The sequence below is a fragment of the Salmo trutta genome, chromosome 38 (genome assembly GCF_901001165.1).
Source record: "Salmo trutta chromosome 38, fSalTru1.1, whole genome shotgun sequence".
Lineage (NCBI taxonomy): Eukaryota > Metazoa > Chordata > Actinopteri > Salmoniformes > Salmonidae > Salmo > Salmo trutta.
Window position 1 is genome coordinate 9,559,742 of NC_042994.1, and position 27,876 is coordinate 9,587,617.

A 27,876-nucleotide genomic window follows, 5' to 3' on the forward strand; every position below is an offset into this window, starting at 1 on the left:
GGTGTTGTTCTTCTTGCCTCTGTTTATTCAAGACTGAGGATCTTTGCTATAACGTGACACTTCCTACGGCTCCCATAGGCTCTCAGAGCCCGGGAAAAAGCTGAACGATATCGAGGCAGCCCCAGGCTGAAACACATTATCGCTTTTGACAAGTGGCCGATCAGAGGACAATGGGCTTAGGCGCGTGCCCGAGTCGACCCCGTGCTTTATTTTCTTTCGTCTGTTTACCTAATTGCAGATTCCAGGTCGGGAATATTATCGCTTTTTTACGAGAAAAATGGCATAAAAATTGATTTTAAACAGCGGTTGACATGCTTCGAAGTACGGTAATGAAATATTTAGGAATCTTTTGTCACGAATTGCGTCGTGCGCATGACCCTTATTTACCATTCGGATAGTGTCTTGAACGCACGAACAAAACGCCGCTGTTGGAACATAACTATGGATTATTTGGGACCAAACCAACATTTGTTATTGAAGTAGAAGTCCTGGGAGTGCATTCTGACGAAGAACACCAAAGGTAATCAAACTTTTCTAATAGTAAATCGGAGTTTGGTGAAGGCTAAACTTGCTGGGTGTCTAAATAGCTAGCCCTGTGATGCCGGGCTATCTACTTAGAATATTGCAAAATGTGCTTTCACCAAAAAGCTATTTTAAAATCGGACATATCGAGTGCATTGAGGAGTTCTGTATCTATAATTCTTAAAATAATTGTTATGCTTTTTGTGAACGTTTATCGTGAGTAATTTAGTAAATTGTTAGTAAACTCGGCAGAAGTTTGCGGGGGGTATGCTAGTTCTGAACGTCACATGCTAATGTAAAAAGCTGGTTTTTGATATACATATGAACTTGATTGAAGAAAACATGCATGTATTGTATAACATAATGTTCTAGGGTTGTCATCTGATGAAGATCATCAAAGGTTAGTGCTGCATTTAGCTGTCTTCTGGGTTTATGTGACATTATATGCTAGCTTGAAAAATGGGTGTCTGATTATTTCTGGCTGGGTACTCTGCTGACATAATCTAATGTTTTGCTTTCGTTGTAAAGCCTTTTTGAAATCGGACAGTGTGGTTAGATTAACGAGAGTCTTGTCTTTAAAATGCTGTAAAATAGTCATATGTTTGAGAAATTGAAGTAATAGCATTTCTAAGGTATTTGAATAACGCGCCACAGGATTCCACTGGCTGTTACGTAGGTGGGATGATTTCGTCCCGCCGGCCCTTTCCCCTCATCATTCTATACACAATACCCCACAATGAGAAAGCAAAAACGTTATTTTTTGTATTATTTAGCAAATGTATAAAAACTGAAATATCACATTTACATAAGTATTTAGACCCTTTGTACTTTATTAAAGGATCTTTGGCAGCGAATACAGACTTGAGTCTTCTTGGGTATGACGCTACAAGCTCCTATTTTCCTTACTAGTCTCCCAGTCCCTGCCGCTGAAAAACATCCCCAGAGCAAGATGCTGCCAACACCATGCTTCACCGTAGCGATGGCGCCAGGTTTCCTCCAAACATCACGCTTGGCATTCAGGCCAAAAAGTTTAATCTTGGTTTCATCAGACCAGAGAAACTTGTTTCTCATGGTCTGAGAGTCCTTTAGGTGTCTTTTGGCAAACTCAAAGCAGGCTGTCATGTGCCTTTTACTGAGGAGTGGCTTCCATCTGGCCACTCTACTATAAAGACCTGATTGGTGGAGTGCTGCAGAGATGGTTGTCCTTCTGGAAGGTTCTCCCATCTCCACAGAGGAACTCTGGAGCTCTGTCAGAGTGACCATCAGATTTTTGGTGACCTCCCTGACCAAGGCCATTCACCCCCAATTTCTCAGTTTGGCCGGGAGGAGAGCTCCAGGAAGAGTCTTGGTGGTTCCAAACTTCTTCCATTTAAGAACGATGGAGGCCACTGTGTTCTTGGGGACCTTCAATGCTGCAGAATTGTTTTTATACCATTCCCCAGATCTGTGCCTCGACACAATTCCTTCGACCTGATGGCTTGGTTTTTGCTCTGAAATTAACTGTTAACTGTGGGACCTTATACGGACAGCTGTGGGCCTTTCCAAATCATGTCCAATCAATTTATCACAGGTGGACTCCAATCAAGTAGAAACATCTCAACGATAATCAATGGAAACAGGATGCACCTGAGCTCAATTTTGAGTCTCATAGCAAAGGGTCTGAATACTTATGTAAATAAGGTATTTCTGTTTTTGATTTTTTTATATATTTGGGGTATTGTGTGTAGATTGATGATGAACGTTTTTTATTTAATCAATTTTAGAATAAGGCTGTAACGTAACAAAATGTGGAAAAAGGCAAGGGGTCTGAATACTTTCTGAATGCACTGTATAGTCCTAATGAGAGAAATGTCTTCTCCTTTCCTTGCACAGGAAAAATGTGGCATTTTAGAAACATTTCATGCAATTCTACTACACTTTATATGACTGGAGACATTAGCAATATTTTTTTTCAAAAGACACAAATTAGTATACTATGCTGATACTGACAAACAGATCAGTAAAAACGACCTTGTCTTGAATGCAACCATTCTAGGCCTCGAAAAGGGGAGACACAAATTGTACTATATGATCACCATCTAGACAGGAAGAGGACATTATATAGTCCTTCAAAAAACTTTCCAGTGGTACTGATCTAATGATAAAGACTGTGAATATGCGGCACTCACAAGAGATGTCCTGCGGGCACTCACCGGGGATATGGGCATGTCCTCGCTGGTGCGAATAAAATAGGCTACTGTTCGCTCAATTCAGAGTTTAGAGACAGATTACAGTTATTTCTTTGCCTTTTTTTGGTATTTTCACCAATAACCATTTGCTTTATAAACTGTTTTTCCTAGGATTGTATTTTGAAATATTGTGATAGGCCTAGGGCTATATAACTGCTTTTCACTGAGAGCTGTAACTCAACTATCAGCTAATTGGTACAGTAGGCTATTTGTCAGGCATGCTGCTAAAATTGCACACTTGAAACAATCCACAACTAATAAATAAGCTAATGATACTCTGTGGAGAAATCATGCTCTCTGGTGTAGTATTTTGAATTATTTTATTAATTTCTGTAAAGGCACCAGTAATTATATATATTTTTTTTAATTCAATATCTTCTCCTAGTTCATTTGACACACCGCCTATGCCGACTTCAACAACACAAGATGACATCAATGTTAAAGTAACCGATAAATAAAACAGCTGGCTGCGAAGTTTATGAGGCCGAGTTCAAATGCCAACATAAAATTCAAAACAATAGGTGCCTTGCCTAAACGGCTGACTGGTTAAGCAAACTGTCTGGCACTGTCTCTGCTCTCTGAGATAAAGGCGCACAGGGTGGTAGCTTCACTCAGAGCGATGATCTGCTTGGTCCTAAAGCCAAACATCCGAAACTCTAAACAACGGTGGCATTTTAATAGAGATTGAAATGAAAGTAAATTATTAATTTTTTGTAGCCTACTTTTAAATTGTTGGTCTTAATCTGAGATTGGCATGCCCAATTGATGCCCCTGCTTGCACTTAACTCTGTGTGCCTGGCTCTGATCACCGCTCATACCCAGCTAAATTCCAAGGAGTTTAAAATTTGCGCATTGTGACAGTCACCGGTCCAGCTACACCTGAAGGAATTTTAAAACTGGATACCGGTACACGCGCAGCTGGGTCCGAGCCAGGCAGCCAAAGCTCTGGAACAGGTCCGGCTGGAGTACTAACCAAATACTGGAGTAGCCTACTAAGCGACACCCAACATGCAGGTGTTTACGAGGATGAGCCGAGGTTCACTGACAATGGAGTTGCCGTAAAAGTCGCTCTGGAAGATTCAACCGGATCTAGTGAAAACGAGAGAGCGATGCGGCCCCGAACCTCCCGAGTTTAGCGAGTCTGGGGACCGGTGGCCCCGATTTGGAAGGAGTAAACTCGAATGAGAGGAGTCCTGGTCCGTTACTGGATGGAAAGATTGGGCCGATCGGAATTCAAGTGGAACACGGACGAGAGGAGAGGGACTTCGCGAGGAGAAGCCTCAGCCAGCAAAGGAGATGATCCCAAACTAACCAGCACTACTTTCGCCTTGACAGGGGACACAACCATACAGTGGTTTTCTGTTTGGGACAAAACAACAGCGTAAGTGATGATTATTCACCAAATTTGTGTGATTTTATATTATGACTAAAGCACTACGTTACGTGAAGCAATGCAAGGGCTTATCATATCCTGCTGTCCAAACTGTGTTGTACACGGAAAACTCGTCAGTTTTAGCGAGTTCTTTGTCCACTGTAACAGGTGCATTGGTTCAGTTGGGCACAGCAGGGCACATAGCCCAAATACTGTGTTTTGCCACATCCAGAATAAAGCATTCGGGACCACGTTGGACTGGCATTGGTATTGCGCACCAAGAGATGCTTGCTTGCTGCAGAATCCGTGCCCGTGCCATACCGATAGCAGCACTGCTTCGGTTGAAAAACACTCACTATAGGTTGCGCGTAGGCTAGTCTACTCTGACAGGTGAATTCCAATATTAGTTTTAGTGTATTTATATGTAATTAAAACGACTGCAAAATATTTTAATCATTAACTTGAATTTTGTTTTGCAGTAGATATGTTACCTACATAATGTATACCTCGCTTCGGAAATGAAAGCATTCATTCAATTGAATTGACTGGGCAGTGTTGTAAATATTTTTGTCCCGGCTATACTTCGAACGCTTTACTTGTAATGCCATTTCCCTGAGAAGGAAAGCCTACGTGATCATCTGATTTGCTGGCTAGTTCTTATCACTTCTACCTTCACAATTCTTTTACAAAATATATAGATTACGCAGCCAGAACATTTCATCCCAATTTTATTCTGAATACTGAAATTATACTGAAATGATTTCATCCCGCCAAAATGGGATAGAGGCATTCATTTGAAAGAGAATAAGGAGGCAAAATTAATAAAAAAGTCATTTCAACAACCATGCAATGCCACTGGGCCCTTTTATCATTCTTACATGTTCATTTGTTGTTGTGGCTGCCTCTTTTTGCTTGATTTCATTTGGATGAAGGAAGAAAACAACTAATCCCACAGTTTCCGTCCTCTTGTCTAGAATTATTATGACATGCTGCATGAACTTGTTTCTTTACTGTCTACCTCAGCCTTCCTCCCTGCCTCTGTTTCCCCTTAGCTGTAAATCTTGAAAAATGATATTGAGGACGGAAACTGGCATCCATTTTGAGATTTTTTCTTATTGCCAGGCAAGGGGGATTGACTGCTTACTCAAGCATGTTTTCTCCAGCTCTCAGACACTAGTACTGGGCTACTTTATCTTCATTGGGTTTTAGATCCTGATTGAATGGGTGATGAATTATGCCCTCAAGGACGGCCTGATGGAGCCTGAAGTCCTCTAACTCTAACTTAACCACAGCAGTTAGGGTGTGTGTGTGTGTGTGTGTGTGTGTGTGTGTGTGTGTGTGTGTGGCTGAACAGGTGACTGAGTCTCCTCTGGCCTCACCCATGCATTCACTCACTTGTCATTGTGCCACCATTGCTTTTCCCTCCTTTTCCCTTCTTTTCCCTCCCAGAATGCCCTGCTCTGCTTGTGCTGCCCGAGCTGTGCTAAGGTGTGTTTTACCACTATTCCCTCTAGGATGACCTGGGTAGTAGTTGTGTTCTGTTCCCCAAGGCAGGTTGTGTCATCTGAAGCGTGTAGACAAGGATAATGTGGTCTCTTCTCTGTCTGTCTGTGTGCTTGAGCCCTGGGTGTATGCTAGCCTAGCCTAGACTCCCTGTGGGGAGGGAGAGAGATCGGCTGAGTGTTGAGTCTCTCATTCTCAGTGGTGTTTATGAATATAATGGCAGGGTTCCTTCTTCCTGCCAGTGTGGATCCAAAATGTCCGTCATTATTGTGTCTCATGTCGATTGTTATTATCATAAATGACACTTTCCTAAGGAATTTTCAACATTGATAATTTATTTCATCCATCAACTCGCTTTTTAAGTTGATGCTTCCAGTAATGCACTTCGCTGGTAGTAAATATCTACATACTGTATATGTCAATAGTGCAGGAAAATCTGCCTGCCTTGGCGTGATCAATGGCAATTATTTTCTCTTGATGTTCTTTTTTCTCTTTGTTCTTCATACGTCCAGTGGGGAAAATCTAAATATGGATTTGCATAAGATGCTGAGTGGGTCTCTGTGAGTGGTCTTTAATGTAAAGGGACCTCAGAGAGAGAGTTCATTATATATCTGGCTGGTCTTTTGAAATGCCTACAATTCTTTCAGAGAGCTAATAGACAAACACACGCGCACACACACACACACACTAAATAGTATAAGAGGCCCACTTTGTAAGGCTACAGTAATGTACTGTTCACTTGGAATCTTCCATACACAGTTAGCAAGTAACTGTCTACTGCAATATTTACGCCATAAGGCATAATTTACAGACCATCATTGGATACATTTTATTCATTCAATAATGTCAGTACATTTAGTAGACTCATGCACATGGCTCCTCAACCTGAATGAAGGATTATCCTGGTTCAAATGGATTCTTTCCCTCAAAATAAACAGAATTTTATTTGAAATGAACTGAAATGAAATGAACTGAACTGAACGAAATTGAACTGAAATAAACTAAACTGAAATGAACTGAATTATACTAAAATGAACTGAAATAAACTGAACTGAACTGAAATGAATTGAACTGAACTGAAATGAACCTCCTTAGTCAACAACATCCACTCGTCTGGAAGAATATCGTTGTTCGCCAACCCCCTTACTGCACCCACCAACAGTGAGGAGAGGGTGGCGTAGTTGGTCAGCATAGCTAAACACAGCTTTGGCATCCATGCAGAGGCCTGGAACATTTAGGATGTACACAGGGGCTTGTTCCTAGCCCTGTCTGTGTCTCGTCTCGCCCCTTGGATGGCTTCCCTTCCATTTAGTGATGCTAATGGATATAAAGTGGCACTATTTTGCTTCCTAGTGCTATGGAACGAACTAACTGCTCTGGAGGAAGAAGGGAAGAGAGGAGGATAGGATGGGGTGTCATAAATAATGCACTCTTCCTCTTTTAACCCCTCTATCCCCTCCCCTCTTCGTTTAATTTGTGTTTTTTCCCCCAGCCCTTGTTTCCTCTCCGCAGTGGAAGTAGTGAAGCTTGGTGGCAAGACGCCATCTGCCGCCACGACTAGACAGAGGATTCATCTTGACTTGCCCCCCAGAGCTAACGTCTTGGCCGGGATTCCAAATGGGGCACTTGGCCCAACCTTTTCAGGCTAGCGCCGAGCTGTATGTTTGTGTTCAGCATCTTGTTTAGTCACTTGATCAAGATCGACTACATGCATATCATGTATTATCTAGTTAATGGACTGGATTGAGAGAAACATGTGAAAGGTGATGGAATTATACATAGGGTCCTCGTTTTACCTTAGTGAACTTTCCCTGGTCGAGCCAGGTTATGAAACTCCTTGTCATACCTGCTCTCCAAGACCTACTGATGAAGGTAGTTTAACGTAACTACAGTTGGCTTATCAGCGTTTGATAGCCACACATTTACCCAGTATGCCTGCATTGATGCTGCATTGATGCCTGCATTACAACACATTCAGGGTCAATTACAATCACATTACATAGCACCTGCTGTTGGAACAGAGCAGCACCTAAGACCACAGAAGTCACTAAAAACCTTGAAACACGTCTCCTGCATGGCTCAGAGTTACCCATTTTATGAAAGGCTTTAAAGGCAGCCAATAATCAAGCTAATGGTCTCATTATGTTTCCTGTACCATTGTTACAGGAAACATTACAGGATACGTTAAGACTGTTTGACTTGAGTGTAATAATACGCTTGGCAACTGATCCCATTCTGCAGTACAGGGGTGTCGACAGAGCACCAAGACGCAAGTCTGTGTGTGTGTGTGTGGCGTACATGTGTGTGTGTGTGTTAGAGAGAGTGTCGGTGTGTGGGTTTTAATTCCATTTCATAAAAGAGAGTTAAATATGATTTGGTTTCATCTTCATTCTATTAAACCCCTTTTCCCGTGGGGGGTATCTCAGGATAAAGTAGCGTCTGACTGTGACATTCTTTCTGGCTCGCTAACAGCTGATCTCAGACCAGCTTTGCATGGTAGTGGTTGGACTGGCGTAGTCTGACTCTCTCTAGTTCTCTAACAGCTGATCTCAGACCAGTTTTGCATGGTAGTGGTTGGACTGCATGGTGCAGTGTAGTAGCTAGATCGAAGTAGGTGGTATACACAGCATGCTCCCCATGGGCATAGAGTCTTGACCTTTACCACCTGCTTTTTGAGGCAAAGTGGGATACTTTGTAACGTCGATCTACATTGGCATTTCCTGAACATTATCACACTAGGCAGAACGAGATGAGTAATTAATGATGTCACACAAACACTCTTTTTCTCTCCCCTTCCTCTTTGTGTCACTCTCTCCCTCTTTTTCTCACTCAGTCGGGTGAATGGTGTCTCGCTCATGAGGGGTTGTCGTTGATCAAGACTAAAAATGACACATTATACACCAGCACCCACACTCTATTAACACACTGTCTAATTAAAATGATCTAGCGGTTTATGTATGAAAAAGACTGTGTGTGGCCATAAAACGGGGCCACGCCACATTAACTTTACTATCCCCTTCTCCTTCTCTTTTTATTCCCATTGAGATTTTAATGATAATAACCTGCTTAAACATCGGTCATTACCAAACATATTGTGTTAGCATCTTTCATTTAGTGGAGGGAAATAGATGCGGCTTGATTTGCTAACAGAGTTAGTCTGGGGAAGCAAGCATAACGTGAATTTGAACTCCTGTCTCTCCATTGTATTTTCTAAAGGAAGACTCTATTCCTGTCACGTCCTGACCAGTATAAGGGGTTATTTGTTATTGTAGTTTGGTCAGGGCATGGCAGGGGTGTGTTTGTTTTGTGTTGTCGGGGGTTTTTCGGTATTGTTCTATGTTTTGTATTTCTATGTTCTTTCTATGTTGTGTATTTCTTTATGTTGGCCTGGTATGGCTCTCAATCAGGAACAGCTGTACATCGTTGTTGCTGATTGGGAGCCATACTTAGGTAGCCCTTTTTCCACCTGTCTTTTGTGGGAAGTTGTTTTTGCACTGCTATGGTTAGCCTGCAGAACTGTTTTGCTGTCGTTCGTTTTTTCGTTTTCTTGTTTTGTGTCGTGTTCTCAATAAAGGAAATATGAGCATTCACGTACCCGCTGCATTTTGGTCTACTCACTACGACGGCCGTGACAATTTCTCTCTCTCTCTCTCTCTCTCTCTCTGAGCTTGACTATCCTCATGAAAGTAGCCTCTAAATAAATGATAGTCGAACAACTGTGTTTTCTCCTTCTCCCGAGCCTGCTATTAACTCATGGAAATAGATCACTCTGTATTTTTATATTTTATTTTACACTAGTATTGTTTCTTTCTTTTCTCCACCCGCTCTCTGCATTCACACATTTACATTTTTAATAACTCTTTAAGAGAAGTAAATACGAGCTTGGTTTGAAACCTAATAATACAGCAGTGCTCAGTAAAACAGAGAGAGAGAGAGAGAGAGAGAGAGAGAGAGAGTGTTCATAGATATCAATGCATTATTCTTTTGCCTTCTCTTTAGAGGAGTTTTTATGAGTGGGAGGGGCATCAGAACATGAGCTAGCTAGGTTCACTGCTTTGGAGTTGCTTTTACGCAATGTGAAATTGTTATGAATGAAAAGGGCCTGGAGATACTCTGGGCCATGTGATAGCCTATACTTAGTGCCTAAGGTAATACTCTGGGCCCTTGTGACAGCCAATACTTAGAGCCTGATGTAAAACTCTCAACCCTCTATACATGAAAAGGGCCTTAATTTTATCCCTGACCACGTGACCCGACCAGGACATCCCCTGGGCCCTATACTTAGTGCCTGAGGTAAAAGTCTGGGCCCTATATACTTCTATCTATCTAAGTATTTTTTTTTGTTTCGTTTTTTTGGACACTTGAAAAAATTGTGCATCTCAAGAGATTTCATCCTGCAAAATGTCATATAAATAAATATCTCTCTCTCTCTGTCTCTCTCATGCTGTCTCTCTCTCGCTGTCTCTGTCTCTCTCACTCTCTGTTTCTTTCTCTCTCTCTCTCTCTTGACATAGCTTTTATTGTTTCCCTCTCTTTATGTCTCTACTATATACATTTTATCACCCTCCCTATGGAAAGGTTTTAATACGCAGGAGGAACACTAGGGCAAACAGTCTGCTTTATTTCATTTTTGTCATGTGTCCCAACTATGATACTCTTGATACCTGTATAACAGCAAATAAGGAAATACTGAAGTCTGCAGGTACAGTATTGTCTGTAGCTACCACTTCAGGGTAGCCCAAATAAAAGTCTCACAACATATGTTGTCTGCCACCAAAGCCTCTCTGTGTTTTTTTCCCCACTGGAGTATAGCTTGCTAGTGGTAACAGTAGCACCTACCAACAGGTACAGTTGTCTGCTAGGGATCCAGGCTAATGCTATTTTATGCCTGAAACAACAAGGGTAACATACTTTGTATGTTTCTGAATGACTTTGTGTAACATTATATCACTTAAAATCCAAAGTGCTGGATTACAGCGACAAAAAAAACAAAAATGTTATATAAAAAAATGTTTATATAAAACATGTGAATTATAAGTACAGTGTATCCTTTTTCTGCTGAGTGTCTTGCATGAATCAGGCAATATCAATTATCTGCAGTGGGAAATCTCTTTAAGGTCCTCTCTGATCGTATATCTTTCAATATGAAGACATATTGGATTTTATGTGGCCTCAGACTCTCGAATTAAAGCCATGGTTTGTTTATAGGTGAGTACACTGCTACAACCAATGTAGCCTACAATACCCTCCAGCCAGGGTTATATACAGTATATATTGAGTATTTTATCAAGGTGTATATATATATATATATATATATATATATATATATATATATATATATATATATATATACACACACTGAGTGTACAAAACACTAGGAACACCATCCTAATATTGAGTTGCTCCCCCTTTTGCTCTCAGAAAAGCCTCAATTTGAAAACGTTCCACAGGATGCTAGCCCATGTTGACACCAATGCTTCCCACAGTTGTGAAGTTTTGGGTGCTGGACCATTCTTGATACACATGGGAAACTGTTGAGAGTGAAAAACCCATCAGCGTTACAGTTCTTGACACACTGAAGCTGGTGCACCTGGAACTTACTACCATAACCCTTTCAAAGACACACAAATGTTGTCTTGCCCATTTACCCTCTGAATGTCACACATACACAATCCATGTCTCAAGGCTTAAAAAATCCTTATTTAACCTGTCTCATCCCCTTCATCTACACTGATTGAAGTGGATTTAACAAGTGACATCAATAAGGGATTATAGCTTTCAAATGGATTCACCTGGTCAGTATATGTAATGGAAAAAGCAGGAGTTCCTTGTGTTTTGTACACTCAGTGTATATATTGGGTATTTAATAATATATACATTTATATTGGTTATTTATACGGTATATATATATTGGATATTTAATCAAAGTCCATTTTATGAATTAATTCAATACTACAATCAATGTGAATATGAATAACCTTTCCAGAACAGTTATCTTTAAACACAAACAGTATGGTGATCATTGTAGCAATGGGTACAGATAACAGTTGTTGTGCTGAGATTCTGTTTTTATCATTGTGACTATTTCCCATGTAAGTCAGTGGAATGCAGATTATTATATTATACACACACACACACACACACACACACACACACACACACACACACACACACACACACACACACACACACACACACACACACACACACACACACACACACACACACACACACACACAGTGGTATAAGAGGCCCATTTTGTAAGTTGTTCATACACAAAATTAGTAAGTAACTATACACTGCAATAATGGGGCCTAGTTTCCATACCGTAGGCATACTGTATAGTACCATAATTGGAGACAAACATTTTTTTTCAATAATTGCAACATATTCAGTACAAGCACGTGGCTTCTCAACCTGAACGAAGGAACATCCTGGTACAAATGGATTCCCCCACGAAATAACCTGAAATGAACTGAAATGAACTGAAACTAATTTAACTGAAATAAAATTAACTTCCAAAGTCAACAAAATGTTATATTCTTCTATCCTCGTGGAGACCTAAAATTAATTTCCATAAAAAAATGCCATTTCCCCTAAACCTAACCATAGCCCGTAACAATAGCCCTAAACGTAAAACTTTATTTTTTATATATTATTTATTTATTTCATCTTTATTTAACCAGGTAAGCTAGTTGAGAACAATTTGTCATTTATAACTGCGACCTGGCCAAGATAAAGCAAAGTAGTGCGACACAAACAACAACACAGAGTTACGCATGGAATAAACAAGCGTACAGTCAATAACACAATAGAAAAAAATAAAGTCTATATACAGTGTGTGAAAATGGCGTGAGGAGGTAAGGCAATAAATAGGCCATAGTAGCGTAGTAATTACAATTTAGCAAATTAACACTGGAGTGATAGATGAGCAGATGATGATGTGCAAGTAGAAATACTGGTGTGCAAAAGAGCAGAAAAGTTAATAAAAACAATATGGGGATGTGGTAGGTAAATTAGGTGGGCTGTTTACAGATGGGCTATGTACATCTGCAGCGATTGGTTAGCTACTCAGATAGCTGATGTTTAAAGTTATTGAGGGAAATACAAGTCTCCAGGTTCAGTGATTTTTGCAATTCGTTCCAGACATTGGCAACAGAGAACTGGAAGGAAAGGCGGCCAAATGAGGTGTTGGCTTTGGGGATGACCAGTGAGATATACCTGCTGGAGCGTGCGCTACGGGTGGGTGTTGTTATCGTGACCAGTGAGCTGAGATAAGTCAGAGCTTTACCTAGCATAGACTTATGCCTAGCATAGACTTAGCTAGTGGGTCTGGCGACGAATATGTAGCGAGGGCCAGCCGACTAGAGCATACAGGTCGCAGTTGTGGGTGGTATAAGGGGCTTGGTGACAAAACGCATGGCACTGTGATAGACTGCATCCAGTTTGCTGAGTAGAGTATTGGAAGCTATTTTGTAAATGATATCGCCGAAGTCGAGGATCGGTAGGATCAGTTTTACGAGGGTATGTTTGGCGGCATGAGTGAAGGAGGCTTTATTGCGAAATAGGAAGCCGATTCTAGATTTCATTTTGGATTGGAGATGTTTAATATGAGTCTGGAAGGAGAGTTTACAGTCTAGCCAGGCAGCTAGGTATTTGTAGTTGTCCACATATTCTAAGTCAGTACCGTCCAGTGTAGTAATGCTAGTCGGGCGGGCTGGTGCCGGCAACGAACGGTTGAAAAGCATGCATTTGGTTTTACTAGCGTTTAAGAGCAGTTGGAGGCCACGGAAGGAGTGTTGTATGGCATTGAAGCTTGTTTGGAGGTTAGTTAACACAGTGTCCAAAGGGCCAGATGTATACAGAATGGTGTCGTCTGCATCAAGGTGGATCAGGGAATCACCCACAGCAAGAGCGACATCGTTGATGTATACAGAGAAAAGAGTCGGACCGAAAATTAAACCCAGTGATACCCCCATAGAGACTGCCAGAGGTCCGGACAACAGGCCCGCCAATTTGACACACTGAACTCTGTCTGAGAAGAAGTTGGTGAACCAGGTGAGGCAGTCATTTGAGAAACCAAGGCTATTGAGTCTGCCGAAAAGAATACGGTGATTGACAGTGTCGAAAGCCTTGGCCAGGTCGATGAAGACGGCTGCACAGTACTGTCTTTTATCGATGGCGGTTATGACATCGTTTAGTACCTTGAGCGTGGCTGCGGTGCACCCATGACAGCGGAGAAGGTACAGTGGGATTCAAAATGGTCAGTGATCTGTTTGTTATCTTGGCTTTCGTAGACTTTAGAGAGGCAGGGCAGGATGGATATAGGTCTACAACAGTTTGGGTCTAGAGTGTTACCCCCTTTGAAGAGGGGGATGACCGTGGCAGGTTTCCAATCTTTCGGGATCTCGGATGATACGAAAGAGAGGTTCAACAGACTAGTAAAAGGGGTTGCAGCAATGGTGGCGGATACTTTTAGAAAGAGAGGGTCCAGATTGTCTAGCCCAGCTGATTTGTACGGGTCCAGGTTTTGCAGCACTTTCAGAACATCTGCTATCTGGATTTGGGTGAAGGAGAAGCTGGGGAGGCTTGGGCAAGTAGCTGCGGTGGGTGCGGAGCTGTTGGCCGGCTTTGGGGTAGCCAGGAGGAAAGCATGGCCAGCCGTAGAGAAATGCTTATTGAAATTCTCGATTATCGTGGATTTATTGGTGGTGACAGTGTTACCTAGCCTCAGTGCAGTGGGCAGCTGGGAGGAGGTGCTCTTATTCTCCATGGACTTTACAGTGTCCCAAAACTTTTTGGAGTTAGAGCTACAGGATGCAATTTTCTGTTTGAAAAAGCTAGCCTTTGCTTTCCTGACTGACTGCGTGTATTGGTTCCTGACTTTCCTTAACAGTTGCATATTGCTGGGACTTTTCAATGCTAGTGCAGTCCGCCACCTAAACCTAACCCTAACAACTAACCTCTTACCCTAACCCTAATTCTAACACAAACCCTAACCCTAATTGTAATCCTAAACCTAACTCCTAACCTTTAAATAGGCATTGCTATGTCCCCACGAGGGACAATTTTCCTTGTTTTACTGTCCTTGTGGGGACTTTTGGGGATTGTAGGTCCCCACAAGGAGAGAAGAACCAACCCACACACATACACACAGACACACACAAACAAACAAACATATTAAAAACACCCAACCCTTCACGCACACACGAACTCACACGCAGGTTGGCTGATTATTAACTTCTCTAGGGCCGGCAGGACGAAATCGTCCCACCTACGTAACAGCCAGTGGAATCCTGTGGCGCGTTATTCAAATACCTTAGAAATGCTATTACTTCAATTTCTCAAACATATGACTATTTTACAGCATTTTAAAGACAAGACTCTCGTTAATGTAACCACACTGTCCGATTTCAAAAAGGCTTTACAACGAAAGCAAAACATTAGATTATGTCAGCAGAGTACCCAGCCAGAAATAATCAGACACCCATTTTTCAAGCTAGCATATAATGTCACAAAAACCCAGAAGACAGCTAAATGCAGCACTAACCTTTGATGATCTTCATCAGATGACACACCTAGGACATTATGTTATACATTTATATCAAAAACCAGCTTTTTACATTAGCATGTGACGTTCAGAACTAGCATACCCCCCGCAAACTTCCGGTGAATTTACTAAATCACTCACGATAAACGTTCACAAAAAGCATAACAATTATTTTAAGAATTATAGATACAGAACTCCTCTATGCACTCGATATGTCCGATTTTAAAATAGCTTTTCGGTGAAAGCACATTTTGCAATATTCTAAGTAGATGGCCCGGCATCACAGGGCTAGCTATTTAGACACCCAGCAAGTTTAGAACTCACCAATGTCAGATTTACTATAAGAAAAATGTTATTACCTTTGGTGTTATTCATCAGAATGCACTCCCAGGACTTCTACTTCAATAACAAATGTTGGTTTGGTCCCAAATAATCCATTGTTATATCCAAATAGCGGCGTTTTGTTCGTGCGTTCAAGACACTATCCGAAAGGGTAAAGAAGGGTGACGAGCATGGCGCATTTCGTGACAAAAAAATTCTAAATATTCCATTACCGTACTTCGAAGCATGTCAACCGCTGTTTAAAATCAATTTTTATGCAATTTTTCTCGTAAAAAAGCGATAATATTCCGACCGGGAATCTGCATTTAGGTAAACAGACGAAAGAAAATAAAGCATGGGGTCGACTCGGGCACGCGCCTAAGCCCATTGTCCTCTGATCGGCCACTTGCCAAACGCCCTAATGTGTTTCAGCCTGGGGCTGCCTCGATATCATTCAGCTTTTTCCCGGGCTCTGAGAGCCTATGGGAGCCATAGGAAGTGTCACGTTACAGCAAAGATCCTCAGTCTTCAATAAAAAGAGCCAAGATGAACAACAACTTGTCAGACAGGCCACTTCCTGTTCAGAATCCTCTCAGGTTTTTGCCTGCCATATGAGTTCTGTTATACTCACAGACACCATTCAAACAGTTTTAGAAACTTTAGGGTGTTTTCTATCCAAAGCCAATCATTATATGCATATTCTAGTTACTGGGCAGGAGTAGTAACCAGATTAAATCGGGTACGTTTTTTATCCGGCCGTGTCAATACTGCCCCCTACCCCCAACAGGTTAACATGCGTACCAGTCTAGCGGTGATATTGAAGGCATTGCTATCCTTCTCATCCCCACAGTGAGATGGATAGAGCTATGGGACTGGTATCTACATCTCATTTGGATCCCACGGCGTATAGCCGGTGTATACTGATGGAAGACATACCATCAGGTAGTTATGGGTGGTAACACCCTGCTTAAATACAAATTAACATGCTTGGCACATAGGAAGAAGTATTGAATCAGGATGTTTTCATCTACAGTGCATTCAGAAAGTATTCAGACCCCTTGACTTGTTACACATTATGTTTACGTTACAGCCTTATTCTCAAATGGATAATATTACTTGTGTCCTGTTTCCATTTGATTGGAGTTCACCTGTGGTAAATTCTATTGATTGGACATCATTTGGAAAGGCACACACCTGTCTATTTAAGATCCCACAGTTGACAGTGCATGTCAGAGCAAAAATCAAGCCATGAGGTGGAAGGAATTGTGCGTAGAGCTCCAAGACAGGATTGTGTTGAGGCATAGATCTGAGTAAGGGTACCAAAGCATTTCTGCGGCATTGAAGGTCCCCAAGAACACAGTGGCCTCCATAATTCTTAAATGGAAGAAGTTTGGAACCACCAAGACTCTTCCTAAAGCTGGCCACCCGGCCAAACTGAGCAATCAGGGGAGAAGAGCCTTGGTCAGGGGGGTGACCATGAACTCGATGGTCTCTCTGACAGAGCTCTAGACTTCCTCTGCAGATATGGGAAAACCTTCCAGAAGGACAACCATTATATTTACATTTACATTTACGTCATTTAGCAGACGCTCTTATCCAGAGCGACTTACAAATTGGTGCATTCACCTTATGATATCCATAACCATCTCTGCAGCAATCCACCAAGCAGGCCTTTATGGTAGAGTGGCCAGACGGAAGCCACTCCTCAGTTAAAGGCACATGACAGCCCGCTTGGAGTTTCCCAAAAGACACCTAAAGACTCTCAGACCATGAGAAACAAGATTCTCTGTTCTGATTCAACTCTTTGGCCTGAATTAAACTCCTTGGCCTGAATGCCAAGCGTCATGTCTGGAGGAAACCTGGCACCATCCCTACGGTGAAGCATGGTGGTGGTAGCATTTTTATTTTTTATTGACCCTTTAGAAAAAATGTCCAACATGATCCTGACCGGTCTATTGTTTCAGCCCCTCGGCCTTCAGCTGATGTGGAAAACAGTAAGCCGGTTTTTAGTTTCCAAAAAGTAACAGAAGATGAGGTCTTATCTGCACTATCTGCTATAGATTCAAAGAAATCGTTAGGCGCTGACAATCTGGATCCATATTTACTCAAGTGTGCGGCACCTATCATTGCTAGTGCAGTGACGCACATCTTCAATCAAACATTTGTCGTAGGAAAGATTCCTAAAGCTTGGAAAACGGCTTTTGTTTTACCACTCCTCAAGGGAGGTGATGGTAGTGAATTGGATAATTATCGGCCCATCTCTAAGCTCTCCTGTTTGGCAAAAATTCTAGAGTCATTGGTGAATAGGCAACTACAAGAATTTTTAAGTGTTAAAATACTCTTTCTAGCAATCAATCTGGCTTCAGACCTAAACACAGTACCACTTCGGCCACTGTACATGTTGTAAATTATATTACTAATGCCCTAGATAATAGAAAGTACTGTGCCGCCTTGTTCATAGATTTGTCTAAAGCTTTTGACACTGTAGACCACGCGATACTTTTCGGTAAGCTGTCGTTAATAGGACTGAGATCGGATAACTGTCGTTGGTTTCATGAATATCTAAATGAGAGAAGTCAGGCTGTTAGAGCCGACAGCATCCAGTCGGAGTCATTGGAGTTTGTTAAAGGTGTCCCACAAGGTTCTATACTTGGTCCATTACTGTTCACTCTCCACATAAACAATATTGGTGGTGAGGTAAGAAAGTGTAAAATTCATCTATATGCTGATGACACTGTCTTGTACTCTATTGCTTCAACGGCTGACCAAGCATTATCACAGCTGGAGATAGATTTTAAGATATTACAAGGGTCTTTTATACAGCTGAAACTTGTTTTAAATGCAAAGAAAACACATTTTATAAATTTTAATAGGTCCAAAAAGTTGGTTGAAAATACACTTGCACTTACAAGCTTAGATGGCTCTCGAATTAATCAGGTCTCTGCATATAAGTACTTAGGGATATGTCTTTTAAAATGCATATTGGCGAACTTTGTAAACGTCAACAAATCAGTACTGGACATGTTTGTCCTCCACAAATAGAAGACAAATTGTGCAAGCTACCTTTATGTCTGTTATAGATTATGGGGATATTATCTACATGCATGCTACAGCATCCACACTTAAACCGCTGGTTGCTACTTATAATTGCGCACTTAGGTTTATTATGGGTGCTAGATTTTTTTCGTTTTTTTTATTTCACCTTTATTTAACCAGGTAGGCTAGTTGAGAACAAGTTCCCATTTGCAACTGCGACCTGGCCAAGATAAAGCATAGCAGTTAGACACATACAACACAGAGTTACACACGGAATGAACAAATCATACAGTAGAAAAAAAGAAAACAAAAGTCTATATACAGTGAGTGCAAATTAGGTAAAATAAGGGAATTAAGGCAATAAATAGGCCATGGTGGCAAAGTAATTACAATATGGCAATTAAACACTGGAATGGTAGATGTGCAAAAGATGGATGCGCAAGTAGAGATACTGGGGTGCAAAAGGAGCTGAATAAATAAATACAGTATGGGGATGATGTAGATAGATGGGCTGTATACAGATAGGCTATGAACAGGTGTAGTGATCTGTGAGCTGCTCTGACAGCTGGTGCTTAAAGCTAGTGAGGGAGATGGGAATCTCCAGCTTCAGAGATTGTTGCAGTTCGTAGATACAGAACTCACCACTGTATTTTATATCAAAATGTGGGTTGGACTTCACTGTCCATGAGACGAGAACAACATGCTCTCGTGTTTGTCTATGAAGCACTTCTGAATAAACAACATTCTTATTTATCATCACTCATCAACTTTAGAATTAGAATTCATAAAATCAGGTCTCAAGCATGGATTACACTGGAGGCCCCTGCGATCTACACAGAGTTGGGTATGGCTGCCTTTTCATGTTACGCTCCTTGCTTATGGAATAGCTTGCAGACCAAACTTAAACTTGAGACTCTCGTCCCCCTTGCCCATTTTAAACATTTATTGGAGGATTTTTATTTTTGTATTGCTTGTAACTGCTTCGGGTAATGCAAGTTATTGTGCTATTAGGGGCATAACCTATGTGTAAATGTAACTATCTGCTGCTGTATTTTTTTGTTATCTGTGATCGTTTTGTTGGTCTTGTGTAATTTCTTAATCATTATATCTAAACTGTATGTGTAAACATGTATATGCTGGGCCCAGCTGTAAAAGAGACCTTGGTCTCAGTCTGTGTTCCTTATAAAGGTATAATCATTTAACTAGGCAAGTCAGTTAAGAGCAAATTATTATTTACAATGACAGCCTACCCCCGCCAAACCCGGACGATGCTAGGCCAATTGTGCCCAGCTCTATATGACTTTCAATCACAGCCGGATGTGATTCAGCCTGGATTCAAACAAGGGACTGTAGTGATGCCTCTTGCACTGGGATGCGGTGCCTTAGACCGCTGCGCCACTCGGGAGCATCATGCTCTGGGGTTTTTTCAGCAGCATGGACTGGGAGACTAGTCAGGATTGAGGGAAAGATGAATGGAGCAAAGTACAGAGAGATCCTTGATGACAACCTTATCTATAGTGTCCAGGTCCTCAGACTGGGGGTGAAGGTTCACCTTCCAACAGGACAACGACACTAAGCACACAGCCAAGGAGTGGCTTCTGGACAAGTCTCTGAATGTCCTTGAGTGGCCCAGCCAGAGCCCGAACTTGAACATCTCTGGAGTGACATGAAAATAGCTGTGCATCAACTCTCCCAATCCAACCTGACAGAGCTTGAGAGGATCTGCAGAGACAAATGGGAGAAACACCCCAAATACAGGTGTGCCAAGCTTGTAGCGTCATACCCAAGAAGACTTGAGTCTGTAATTTGCTGCCAAAGTTGCTTCAAAGAAGTACGGAATAAAGTGTCTGAATACTTATGTAAATATGATTTTGTCTTCTAAAAAACAGTTTTTTCCTTGTCATTATGGGCTATTGTGTGTATATTGAAGAGGGGAAAAAAACGATTTGATCAAATTTAGAATAAGGCTGAAACAGAACATAAAGTGTAAAAATTCAAGTTGTCTGAACACTTTCCGAGTGCACTGTATATGCATAATTCAAGCTACACTTAATATGAACGATGCCTGACATTTTGCATGCACCCTGTAGAATAGAGATTAGTCAAAGCTGCCATGGCTACAATTTTTAATGTTTTATTTAAACAAAAAACTATTCTGGTACTGTCAACAACTCAAGATTAACCTAGAAGAAGACAGAGGGTAAATCTACTTTTTCTTATTACTCCAGTGCCAATACCTGAACAGGAAAGGCATTCAAATATCTTCCTTCCTGGGTGTAAATAAATATAATATTTTATGTCATCGCCATACCAGCTGCAATATTCATGAGATGTATGAGCCTCTATTGCTGCCACTTGAGGGGGCCTGACAGGTTCAAAGGCCACGGTGACACGCCATCACCTCCCTCCCCGAGCTCAGAGTGATGGGCACCAAAGAGCTTATGTGAGGTCAGACAGGTCCGGGTCAAACCATTCACTGACATGTATAGGGGGGTTTGGGAGCACCACAGTGTAGACATTATGCTATATACTGGGTGTTAATAATATCCTCTTACAGCTCCTTAAGGATAGGCGGCAGTATTGACAACTTCAGAAAAAATATGTGCCCATATTAAACTGCCTCCTACTCAAACTTAGAAGCTAGGATATGCATGGTATTAGTAGATTTGGATAGAAAACACTCTGAAGTTTCTAAAACCGTTTGAATGGTGTCTGTGAGTATAACAGAACTCATATGGCAAGCAAAAACCTGAGAGAAATCCTACCAGGAAGTGGAAATCTGGATGCATGGGCTCTCTTCAAGTCGTTTACTATTGAATACACAGTGACGTAGTAATAATTGTGCACTTCCTACGGCTTCCAGTAGATGTCGACAGTCTTTGCAAAGTTGTTTGAAGCGTCTACGATGAACAGAGACCGAATGAGAAGGAGGGGAAGTTGTTGAGGCAGGGGGTGACATCACTTCTTGGCACGCGTTCATGAGGATGGATCCTCCCGTTCCAAAACCTTTCTCAAGACACAGGAACCGTCCGGTTGAAATATTACTGAATCTTCACGTTCTGAAGGCCCTAAAGATTGATGTTTTACATTGTTTGACATGTTTGAACGAACATAAATACAACATTATTTTTACTTTTCGTCATGACATCGTCTGCGCGCTTTCTACACTTGGAGTAGCTTACTGGACGCACGAACAACAAGGAGTTATTTGGACATAAATTATGGACTTTATTGAACAAAACAACATTTGTTGTGGACCTGGGATACCTGGAAGTGCCTTCTGATAAAGATGATCTGTCACGACTCCTGCCGAGGGTGACTCCTCTCCCTGTTCGGGTGGCGCTCGGCGGTCGTCGTCACCGGCCTACTAGCTGCCACCGATCCCTTTTTCCTTTTCTGTTGGTTTTGTCTTTATTGGTTTCACCTGTGTCTCATTAGTGTTTAGTTGGGTATTTTAGCCCGTTTCCCCACCTGTTCTGTGTGCAGGCTTATTTCTGTCGTTCACTGTGTTTCATGTAGTGGTACGTGTTTTTGGATCCTTGTGTTTTTTGATATCACCCTGTTGTTGTTCTTGGGTGTATATTCTTTTGACGGTGCATTCATTAAAGCCTGATAGCAAACACTCTTGTTTCCTGCGCCTGACTCCACACCCACTACAGCAAGCGTTACATGATCAAAGGTAAGGGAATATTTCTAATGCAATGTATGATTTTAGATGACTCCAAGATTGCGGCTATCTGTATAGCCTATTGTATTTTTTCTGAGCTCAGATTATTGCAAAGAGTGCTTTCCTCATAAAGCTTTTTTGAAATCTTTCATAGCGTTTGCATAAAGGTGATGTTCATCTATAATTCTTTGCATGACAGTTTAATTTTGTATCAATGTTTATCACAAGTATTTTTGTAAATTGTGGTGCTGATTCACCGGCAGTATTTGAGGGAAAATATAGATCTGAATGAAAGAAATAATCTTATTAAATACTTTTTTCTTTACATAGTTGAATGTGCTGACAACAAAATCACACAAAAATAATCAATGGAAATCATATTTATCAACCCATGGAGGTCTGGATTTGGAGTCACACTCAAAATTAAAGTGGAAAACCACACTACAGGCTGATCGAACTTTGATGTAATGTCATTAAAACAAGTCAAAATGAGGCTCAGTAGTGTGTGTGTGGCCTCCACGTGCCTGTATGACCTCCCTACAATGCCTGGGCATGCTCCTGATGAGGTGGCGGATGGTCTCCTGAGGGATCTCCTCCCAGACCTGGACTAAAGCATCCACCAACTCCTGGACAGTCTGTGGTGCAATGTGGTGCGAGACATGATGTCCCAGATGTGCTCAATTGGATTCAGGTCTGGGGAACGGCCGGGCCAGTCCATAGCATCAATGCCTTCCTCTTGCAGGAACTGCTGACACACTCCAGCCACATGAGGTCTAGCATTGTCTTGCATTAGGAGGAACCCAGGGCCAACCGCACCAGCATATGGTCTCACAAGGGTCTGAGGATCTCATCTCGGTACCTAATGGCAGTCAGGCTACCTCTGGCGAGCACATGGAGGGCTGTGCCGCCCCCCAAAGAAATGCCACCCCACACCATGACTGACCCACAGCCAAACCGGTCATGCTGGAGGATGTTGCAGGCAGCAGAACATTCTCCACGGCGTCTTCAGACTCTGTCACGTCTGTCACGTGCTCAGTGTGAACCTGCTTTCATCTGTGAAGAGCACAGGACGCCAGTGGCGAATTTGCCAATCTTGGTGTTCACTGCCAAACGTCCTGCACGGTGTTGGGCTGTAAGCACAACCCCCATCTGTGGACGTCGGGCCCTCATACCACCCTCATGGAGTCTGTTTCAGACCGTTTGAGCAGACACATGCACATTTGTGGCCTGCTGGAGGTCATTTTGCAGGGCTCTGGCAGTGCTCCTCCTGCTCCTCCTTGCACAAAGGCGGAGGTAGCGGTCCTGCTGCTGGGTTGTTGCCCTCCTACGGCCTCCTCCACGTCTCCTGATGTACTGGCCTGTCTCCTGGTAGCGCCTCCATGCTCTGGACACTACGCTGACAGACACAGCAAACCTTCTTGACACAGCTCGCATTGATGTGCCATCCTGGATGAGCTGCACTACCTGAGCCACTTGTGTGGGTTGTAGACTCCGTCTCATGCTACCACTAGAGTGAAAGCACCGCCAGCATTCAAAAGTGACCAAAACATCTGCCAGGAAGCATAGGAACTGAGAAGTGGTCTGTGGTCCCCACCCGCAGAACCACTCCTTTATTGGGGGTGTCTTGCTAATTGCCTATCATTTCCACCTGTTGTCTATTCCATTTGCACAACAGCATGTGAAATTTATTGTCAATCAGTGTTGCTTTCTAAGTGGACAGTTTGATTTCTCAGAAGTGTGATTGACTTGGAGTTACATTGTGTTGTTTAAGTGTTCCCTTTATTTTTTTGAGCAGTGTATATATACACAATGGGGTTTGAAATGATTGACACCCTTTTTGGGATAGGTGTGCCGATAGCGTCGCACCATGACAAAATCCGGTGAAATTGCAGAGCGCGAAATTCAAAATATAAAAATCGTAATATTAAACATTCATGAAAATACAAGTGTCTTACATCGTTTAAACGCTTAACTTCTTGTTAATCCAACCGCGTTGTCAGATTTCAAATAGGCTTTATGGCGAAAGCATACCATGCGATTATCTGAGGACAGCGCCCCGCACCAGAATACTTTTCCAAATCAGCACAGACATCACAAAATCACAAATAGCGATAAAATAAATCACTTTCCTTTGAAGATCTTTGTCACGTCTGTCTGAAGATGAAGGAGACCAAGGCGCAGAGTGTGTATCGTTCCATATTTTAATTTAACTGTGAAACTATGCAAGACATACAAATAAACTAATAAACAAAACAACAAACCGTGACGAAGAGGTGCAACATACACTAACTCAAAATAATCTCCCACCAAAACTAGTGGGAAAAACAACAACTTAAATATGATCCCCAATTAGAGAAAACGATGACCAGCTGCCTCTAATTGGAGATCATCCCAAAAAACAACAACATAGAAATACAGAAACTAGAACCCCACATAGAAATACATAAACTAGACAAAACCCCAACATAGAAATAGAAACTAGAACCAACATAGACATGAATAAACTAGACAAAACCCCCTGTCACGCCCTGATTTACTCTACCATAGAAAATAAAAGCTTTCTATGGTCAGGATGTGACAATCTTCCTCTGTTTGCAATCCCAAGGGTCCCAGCTACACAACAAATGGTCGTGTTGTTTGATAAAGTCCTTCTTTATATCCCAAAAATGTCTGTTTAGTTGGCTTTCTATGGTCAGAACGTGACAGTACCCCCCCCCCCCCAAAGGTGCGGACTCCAAACGCACAACCTTAAACAACAACAACAAAAAACAGGGAGGGTTCGGGTGGGTGTCTAATGTTGGTGGCGGCTCTGGTGCAGGACGAAGAACTTTCATATCCCGCGGATCCTCCTGCATCGGAGGCGGCTCTGGTTCGGGGCGTAGCCCCCGCTCCGCCAACTGATCCCTCCTCTTTCATGTCACCGGACCGTGGATCATCGCCAGAAGCTCTGGACTGCAGACCGCCGTTGGAGACTCCGGACTGCAGACCGCCGCTGGAGACTCCGGACTGCAGACCGCCGCTGGAGACTCCGGACTGCAGACCGCCGCTGGAGACTCCGGACTGCAGACCATCGCTGAAGACTCCGGACTGGGGGACGTCGCTGGATGTTTCGGACTGTAGGCCGTCTCAGGAGGTTCCGGACTGTAGAACATCGCCGGAAGCTCTGGACTGGGAACTGTTGCCGGAAGCTCTGGACTGGGAACTCTCGCTGGAAGCTCTGGACTGGGAACTGTCGCCGGAAACTCTGGACTGGGAACTGTCGCCGGAAGCTCTGGACTGGGAAGGCGCACTGGAGGCCTGATGCGTGGGGCTGGTACAGGTGGCGCCAGACTGGTGACACGCACCTCAGGGCAAGTGCGAGGAGCAGGCACAGGGCGTACCAGGCTGGATAGACTCACTGGAGGCTGGCTGCGTGGGGCAGGTACAGGATATACTGGGCCATGGAGGCGCACCGGAGATCTCGAGCATAGAGCTGGCACAACCCGTCCTGGCTGGATGCTTACTTTCACCCGTAAAATGCGGGGCGCTGGCACAGGAAGCACTGGGCTGTGAATGTGCATTGGCGACACAGTGCGCGGAGCCGGCGCAGGATATCCTGGACCGAGGAGGCGTACTGGAGACCAGGAGCGCTGAGCTGGCACCACCCTTCCTGGCTGAATGCTCACTCTAGCCCGGCAAATGCGGGGCACTGGCAACGAGCGCACCGGGCTGTGAATGCAACGAGCGCACCGGGCTGCCTCTCGTGCTTGCCTTGATGGTATAACGCCTCGTAATATCGCCGTTCTGCTCTCGCTGCCTCCAACTCCTCCTTTGGACGGCGATACTCCCCTGGCCTTGTCCAGGGTCCTGCTCCATCCAGGATTTCCTCCCATGTCCAACTCATCTTCCCCGTAAACGCATGCTGCTTGGTCTTTTGGTGGTGGGAGATTCTATCACGTCTGTCTGAAGATGAAGGAGACCAAGGCGCAGCATCTGTATCGTTCCACATTTTAATTTAACTGTGAAACTATGCAAGACATACAAATAAACTAATTAACAAAACAACAAACTGTGACGAAGAGGTGCAACATACACTAACTCAAAATAATCTCCCACCAAAACTAGTGGGAAAAACAACATCTTAAATATGATCCCCAATTAGAGACAACGATGACCAGCTGCCTCTAATTGGAGATCATCCCCCCCAAAAAACATAGAAATACAGAAACTAGAACCGCACATAGAAATACATAAATTAGACAAAACCCCCAACATAGAAAAAAGAAACTAGAACCAACAGACATAAATAAACTAGACAAAACCCCCTGTCACACCCTGACCTACTCTACCATAGAAAATAAAAGCTTTCTATGGTCAGGATGTGACAATCTTCCTCTGTTTGCAATCCCAAGGGTCCCAGCTACACAACAAATGGTCGTGTTGTTTGATAAAGTCCTTCTTTATATCCCAAAAATGTATGTTTAGTTGGCGCACTTGATTCAGTAATCCAGTCGTTCAACATGCATACAAACGAATCCAAAAAGTTACCAGTAAAGTTTGTCCAAACAAGTCAAACAATGTTTCTAATTAATCCTCAGGTACTCTAATATCTAAATAAACGATAACATTTAAGACAGAGAATAGTATGTTCAATAGGGAAGATAAATAACGAAGAGTGCGCACCTCTTTCACGAGCACCACAAGACTACTTTTCTAATGAGAGACACCTTGGAAAAACTACAACTACTCGTTTGTTTTCCAAAAAACAAGCCTGAAACCCTTTCTAAAGACTGTTGACATCTAGTGGGTGCCATAGGAACTGCAATCTGGGAGGAATTCTTTTGAATATCCCATACATTTCCGGATGGATTCTCCTCGGGTTTTTGCCTGCCATATCAGTTCTGTTATACTCACAGACATTATTTTAACAGTTTTACAAACGTCAGAGTGTTTTCTATCCAATGCTACCAATATGCATGTCCTAGCTTCTGGACCTGAGTAACATGCAGTTTTCTTTGGGCACATCAGTCATCCGGAATTCAGGATACTGCCCCCTAGCCTTAAAAAGTTAATGAAGATGAGCAATAATGACTGTATAAAATAAATGATTCAAAAGCTGAGCTATATTGTATGCAAAAAATGAAATTATAATTATGCTAATGAAATTGCTCAAATAATTACATTTTGTTTAACAAGTAATACTTTTTTAGGTAGGAGTCAAAATTATTTCCCCCCAAAGAGTCTTATGAATAAAGTAGCCAAAGGTGTTGTATTTGTTTCTAAATTCCTAGCACGCAATGATTATAATGTGACTCTACAAACTTGTTGGATGCATTTGCAGTTCGTTTTGGTTGTGTTTCAGATTATTTAGTGCCCAATAGAAATGAATCATAAATAATGCATTGTGCCATTTTGGAGTCATTTCTATTGTAAATAAGAATATAATATGTTTCTAAACAGTTCTACATTAATGTTGATGCTACCATAATTATGAATAATCCTGAATGAATCGTGAATAATGATGAGTGAGAAAGTTACAGAGGCTCAAAGATCATACCCTCAAGACATGCTAACCTCCCCTGTTATTGTAAGGGTGAGAGGTTAGCATGTCTTGGGGGTATGATCTTTGACCCTCAGTAACTTTCATTTGTCTTAAAATGGTTAGTACAGTTATTTTATTTTCATGACATTCCTTATC

General features: G+C 42.3%; 1 pseudogene; it reads left to right on the forward strand.

Annotated features, from left to right (window-relative positions):
• The first annotated feature begins 2,721 nt into the window (after positions 1–2,721).
• LOC115177940 (VPS10 domain-containing receptor SorCS1-like) overlaps positions 2,722–27,876 on the forward strand; it is a 265,507-nt pseudogene continuing 240,352 nt past the window's right edge.